We start from the raw sequence: 6581 nt of genomic DNA on the forward strand, positions 1-6581 counted from the left end.
AGCAGCACCGGACCAGCATGCGCGTAGCCAGTCATTGAGCGAATTCAGACCATCCCATTGATCTGGTCGAAGAGAAGGAGAGCCTCTCTTCTCGGCCACAAATTCCCATGCTTTCCCTGTTCCAAGGACACTGAGTGAGAATGTGTAAGGATGTTTCGAGGCTTCGGCGACAGACTGGACAAAAATAATCATTTGTCTAACAACGGCGCATTGTTCGTGAGGATTCGACCAAGAGCAGCCGTTCACAAAAAGAAGCGGCATTTTTCAGAAGCCTAGCCACTCCAAATGATGTTGGTAATGTCCGTCGGAACCGCCCCATAGAATTGTAAGCGCGGGCGGTGTAGTTTTGGTCCGGCGATAATCTCCAGTGGGTAGCATCTGCCTGATTAGGGTTTAGCACAACATCGACGATTTTTGCAGGGGCACGCTAGAAGGCCCATATCTAGGAGGAGGGCGAAACTCAACTTTGGCAAGTCCACAAGCAAGTGTGTTGTCTCCAACAACTCAGGAGATGACACCAGTACGCATGCTGTGTATATTTGATGTCTATTCAGAAGAAGCGTTTCGAACATGCCGTGTATATTGGATGTATATTCAGAAGAACCGTTTCGGATAAATCCTGTAAAGATGGAGTAAAGGGCAGTGATGTTTGCACGCCGAGGAACCGATTTTTTTGAACACACAAATACAGAGGAGTGTTGGCGTCGTGCTATGGACGAAGAGATGGGAATGACCCGAGACAAAAAAAAACATGCGGTCTCATGGATCTTCCATATTGCCATAAAGTCATAGGGGTCAACGAAGTGTATGAAGTCAAGAATGATGCTAAATAAAATTTGGTGAAGCACAAAGCAAGGCTCGTAGTTAAGGATACGTGTAAGAGCCAGGTGTGGGTTTAGAAGAAATGTTCGCTCCAGTTGCAAGGATGGAATTGGTGTAGCTAGTTATAGCTCTCGCGGCTCAAGAATGTTGGAGGCTACGTCAAATGAATGTAAAATCTTAGTTATTGAATGATGAATAATAAGAAGAACTTTATGTCAAGCAACCACCGGGGTACATCGAAGAAGTCGAGGAACACAAGGTGTTGAAACTACATAAGGCATTATACGAGCTTTGTCAAGCTTCGGGGCTCGAACAGCAAGCTTGATCGTACATTGGTTTGTCTTGGTTTTGAGAAAAGTCCACTGGAGCACGTTATGTGTAAGTGAGGCAAAGATAAGCCATCTCTTAGGGGCCTCTATGTTAATGATCTATTGATAACTGAAGAAAATGAGGAGGAGATTGCTATATTCAAGCTACAAACAAATGAGCTATTTAAGATGAGTGATTTAGGGCTCTTGAGTTACTATCTTGGGATCGAGGTACAACAAAAGTCAGAGGGGCTAATGATGTGCCAGGAGGCATATACAAAGAAGATACTTAAAAATTGTAGCATGGTTGACTGCAAGAAAATTTATGTTCCAATGTAGCCTTGACTTAAATTTAACAAAAGGAGTGAAGCACCCACCGTTCATGCAATGAAATATAGGAGTGTGGTCGGAAACTTAAGGTATCTTGTGAATACACGACTGGACTTGATCTATTATGTACACATAGTGAGTCGCTTCATGAAAGCTTCCACGACGAAACATTGGGCAGCTGTGAAACATATACTCAAGTACATCAAAGGGACACCAAACTTTGGTTGTGTCTATTTGGGAGAAAAGAAGAAGGAGATGGTTGAGCCAGTTGCCTATAGTGATAACGACATGGTAGGAGAAGTGGACGACCGTAAAAGTATCGAGTGTGTGGCATATTTCTTGAGAGGAAGTATAGTGAGTTGGCTATCACGAAAAAAGAAGGCGCTTCCATTATCATCCTGTAAAGTAGAGTATATTGTGCAATCACGGCATGTCAAGGTGTGTGTCTCTAGAAAGGCTACTCGATGACCTCACAGACAAGGAATCCAGTGCATTATGAAAGAAGTAAATACAATATCACTACAGAAGGGAGTGCGTGGAAGAAAAAAAATTGAAGTAAATTACATTTGCATCAATGACTAGCTTACATATATCCTAAGCAAATCTCGAGAACAACAGAAGTTCACGACATGCGAGGAAGGATTAACGTCCAAAATGTGAAGTGAAGACATCGTGTGGTAGGGGGTGATTGTTGAAAATACATTGCCGCATATATGCAAACTGTACACGCTTGGAGTCCACAATCCCTATTTTGACGAGAGCTGGCCGCTGATCTGGTGCCCCCGTCGGACGTCTGCGTGGTGGTCCAAAGCGAGGTCGTGGTCGGCGATGATCCAGTCAGGTGCGATATCCAAATTTAAAAATGCGGCCCATCATGCCGGGTTGTGTCCGTCCCGGTGTGTCTGCTCGGCTGGCACGTTTTTAGCAGCTGTCATGTTGTGCGAGGGGAAGCCATTGCCGCTACCGCTGAGGTAGTGGAGGAGGTGGCTTCTCACGCTACCAGTCAGGCCGTGCACCTTCTTCATCTTTAGCGGGAACCACTAGCTCCCGGAGCCGGACCGACGGTGCAGCGACAAAGTCATCGGCTCCTTTTCACGCCGGAATCTACGCAGTGGGGACGCCAGCTGTAAGGACTGCTCAAGCGTGCTACGTGGAAGCTCTGCGATGGGGGATCCTCCTTCACCTCCTCCTTCATGCCGCATCCGATTTTGGCATCGCGGAAGCGCCGCGCCAGAGGCCAGGGTGGCTCCCCCTTCACCCCGAGGTTGTGCAATGGCAAGGCGCGGCGACGAACCATTCTCGTGGTGAGAGTGCTCGATCAAGAGCGCCATCTGCATCGCGATCTCCTCGTTTGTGTGCATAGCCTTGGTGAGGACAGGCGGCTGCTACTCCTCGTTATCTTTCTACTAGTAGAGCACCACCTCCTCCTTCCACATGGCCGTTGATGGAGTGGTTGACGCCGATGGGGCCGTGGAGCATGGGTGGCAGCATCACAACCCGGACGACCATGGGTATCCCCCTGTGGGTGTCGTGAACACCGGAAGCCATAGCCAGACTTCACAATCACCGGGAGTGGAGTGCTCATGAGAGGAGAGGCAAGAAGAGAGGCGGCGTTACATGGACTGAGGATATAGGGTTTTTGGCGAGGCCACACTGCTTGAACAACCGAATTGACCGGTGCTGCTTCAATGCGCGGCGGACGAAGTAGGCTTCTTGGTCTCTACGTCTGCATGCAGTGAAGTGGCCTCGGCCAGCCATCTAGTCACGTCATGTCGATTAGACCTTCATTCATGCCTGTGTAGTTGCATCCTCTCTGGACAGGCAGACCGACATGAATGAGCGGGGACTTTTCTGAAGCGGGGCACATGACGAGGGAATTTGTGTGGGCCAAAGCAGTCACACACATGCGTGGAGGTGGTCCGGACGTCCAAAGACGTACTACAGGTTTGCTTCCGCTTTGTGGGAATTCGGTTGCCCGGACCGGTCCGCCGGCGTTTGATGGATGGTGTTGGAGGGCTCAAAGTGTCGGAATCGTGCGGTCCGAATGTTTAGTGGCTGCTTGGGGGACGGCATTGGAGATGCCCTTACTAGAAAAAAAAAATATAGTTTGGTTCATCAAGTTTGTTGGCATATTTAATCATACACAGGTCAAAAATCCGTTGCTTAATATCTTATTATTTCCCGTGTTACAATATTATGTGACTTCGCAATGTTTTCACTACGATTTTCTCCCATGACATTTAATGGCTTACAAGAAAAAAATCATTATGTAAAGAATGGAATCATTCCTATATTCTCTCATGGCATGTTATTCTCCGGCCTCCTTATATTTCCATTTACATTATAGCATTTAATGGCATCAATCACTTAATTAGGTTAGGAATATAATAATTTTGTTTTACATAGATGCTCCATATATGGTATAATATTTTTGCAATTATGATATTTCTAACAGTTACCAAATATGAGCGGTGGGTAACCTATTACCTCTCCTTGATGACCTTTACCTAATGGGGGTTATAGGTTATCAAGTTCAATCTAAGCCCTTGGATACAAAATAATGAACGATCCATAATAGTTGGGACCATCTTAAAATTTCTCGCTTTATAATAAGTGCATCCACATATCCACTTCTGTTTAGACTTTTTCAGTGCTAGAGATTCAAAGGTAAGTGCTAGTACAAAAGTTTAGTTTTTCCTTTTATAATTGGTTCAGTTATTTGGCTTGTACTCCCTCCGTTTTAAAATAAATGACCCAAATTTATAATAACTTTGTACTAAGATTAGTATAAAGTTGAGTCATCTATTTAGGAACGGAGATAGTAATTTTGTACTCGCACCTCTTGCGAAATATGCAAATCGGATACTTTTAGTGCTTCGCTACTGCTATTCGTATGACTGGATCGCTGAAAACTGCATAGTGTGGCTTTTTTTTTTTTTTGCTTCAAATGAGCCATTAGATCTGGAATGGAGAACATATGAGAAGGGGCAAGTGGCAGAAGCAAGTCACTGATCTCAGTCTGTCGACGAGAAGAGAACTAGGCCGGCCACTGGGATATTTTAAGAAACGTGCATCTTTCTTCGTAGGATCAAGGGAAAGACAATTTCACTATATTTTTTACCGGGACCTGGGCCTACCACACGGATGATTTTTTTTATCAGGCCGATAACCCTGAAAAGATAAATTTCCTATCTTTTCTTTCAACTCAGTACCCTGAGGGTCGGCTGGAAATAAGAATGAGAAGAGACGGAAATACTGAGCTAATTATTTTTTCACGGTAATATACGAAGCTATCTTAGTAGATCAGTAGATCGGATGACGGCGGCTCTCTGGTGTCGTTTCCCCCCCTGGGGGCGTCATTCTTGGAGATGCACACGGGCTCGAGGGACTAGAGTACGGCGACTTTGGTGGAGCGGTGCTTCATCTTACACATTGATGGTGGCGGATCTCGGCGGCGTGGCGCTGTGGAGACTTGGCGTCTGATGCGCGAGATGGACTCGTGCAGGAGGTGGAAGCTGTCTGGCGTCATGGTGGCGTTGATGGCAGATAGGCCTGGCAAGGTCGGTGCAGCAGTACAGTTCTGAAGATGGATTGGTGGCAGGCGGCTGCGGCGGCCTCATACCCGGCAGGGATCCTGGTTGAGAAGCACGCCGGACTGATGGGTGCCCATACCAGGCAGGCGTCCTGGGTAGGACCTCAAGTCTTTAGATGTTTAGGTTTGGCTGCATGGTCTGTTTGGTATTAGGCCCAGACTTTCAGCGCCCCTACATCAACTGGATAGGGATAGCGACAGTTATTGCTTGTTTTGGTGGCTTTAGACTTATTGTTGTATGAATCTGTACGATCTTATATCAATAATTAATAAAATAGCCGTATGCATCGCCCAGATGCAGAAGTCGGGGGTCGTCCTCCTTTACTAAAAAAAAATACGAAGCTATCTTGGGTTTTTTCTAAAACCACACAATAAACTGTACATAAGATAATTAAAGCCCTCGAATCAAATCAACTTACACATATCCTACTGTCCATATTACTGTTAGAATTAAACACACATGTTTAATTGGAAGGGAATCTCCCCTTGTTAACTGCCATGCCGTTGCCCACAGGCAACCGACGTGCCTCTCTCTTCGCGTCCCTCTGTATGATCGCGTCCCTATGAGATGTATATATTGTAACAAACCCAATCAATGAGAATGGCGATTCCACTACTTGTCAGTTGTCTTTGGCATATACTTCACAACACGTTATCAGCACGCTCCCGGCGGAGCGATTCCATCGGCCTCGACGCGGAAGAGGCCGGCGACGTCCCGAAGGGCAGCCCCTGGCCAGCGCCGTCGCTCTCCAGCGGAGCGATTTTCACGACGGGCTCGCCCGCGAGAAACACCGAACCGGCGGTAGTCCACGTCTCTGCAAAGTGGCACGGCGGCACAGGTCTCCTGCCGGTACGTGGTCGCGTAGCCTCAACCTCACGCACCAGCCCGAGGCGTTCACCAGGCAGGCGCGGTGAGGCCCTCGATCTGGGTTGAAACGAGGTACCAGGCCTCCAAGAACAACAAAAAGAAGAAAGAACAGGGAAGTTGGCATCCATTGATCGAAGATTGAATAACTCAATCAAGATCGGATAAGTGAGGCGGCCAATTCCAGTGCCCGACGCCCGCGGCCAACTCCAGTGCCCGGCTCGCTTCCAAGGCTACAGGAACGACGCGCGTGGCGGCCAACTCCAGTGCCCGACGCCCGCGGTGGCTCCCGACTCCGGCGACTCCGCGCCGCGCCGCGCCCCGCCCCGCGCCCGGCAGCCCGGCCTCCGCGCCGTGCCCCTACGCTCCTCCTGTGGCCGCGCGTCCACGCGCTCCTCCCGTGGCTGTGCAGCGCCTGGCTGCCTCCCGGCAGCCCGCGCCCCAGGCCGCCGCCTCCGCGGCCCGCGCTCGTCCGCCAGGCCGAGCCCCGCGCCCGGCCGTGCGCCACGCTACGCCAGCCGCTCTGCCGCCCAGTCACGCGCCCTTTTGCACGCGCCAAGACCGCGCGGCTGTGCCCGTGGCCGGCCCTGCGCCCGGCAGCGCTCCCGCGCTCTGCCCAGCGGCTGTGGCCGGCGAGCCTGAGGGGCGAGGACAGTTGCAGTAA

The 6581-nt window shown here is 49.3% G+C and overlaps 1 pseudogene; it reads left to right on the top strand.

The window, feature by feature from the left end:
- The window catches only part of LOC147978091 (uncharacterized), a 29392-nt pseudogene extending 22811 nt beyond the window's left edge, over positions 1-6581 (top strand).

This window comes from Triticum urartu, chromosome 3A, assembly GCF_056163025.1.
Source record: "Triticum urartu cultivar PI428250 chromosome 3A, HENAU_Tu73, whole genome shotgun sequence".
NCBI lineage: Eukaryota > Viridiplantae > Streptophyta > Magnoliopsida > Poales > Poaceae > Triticum > Triticum urartu.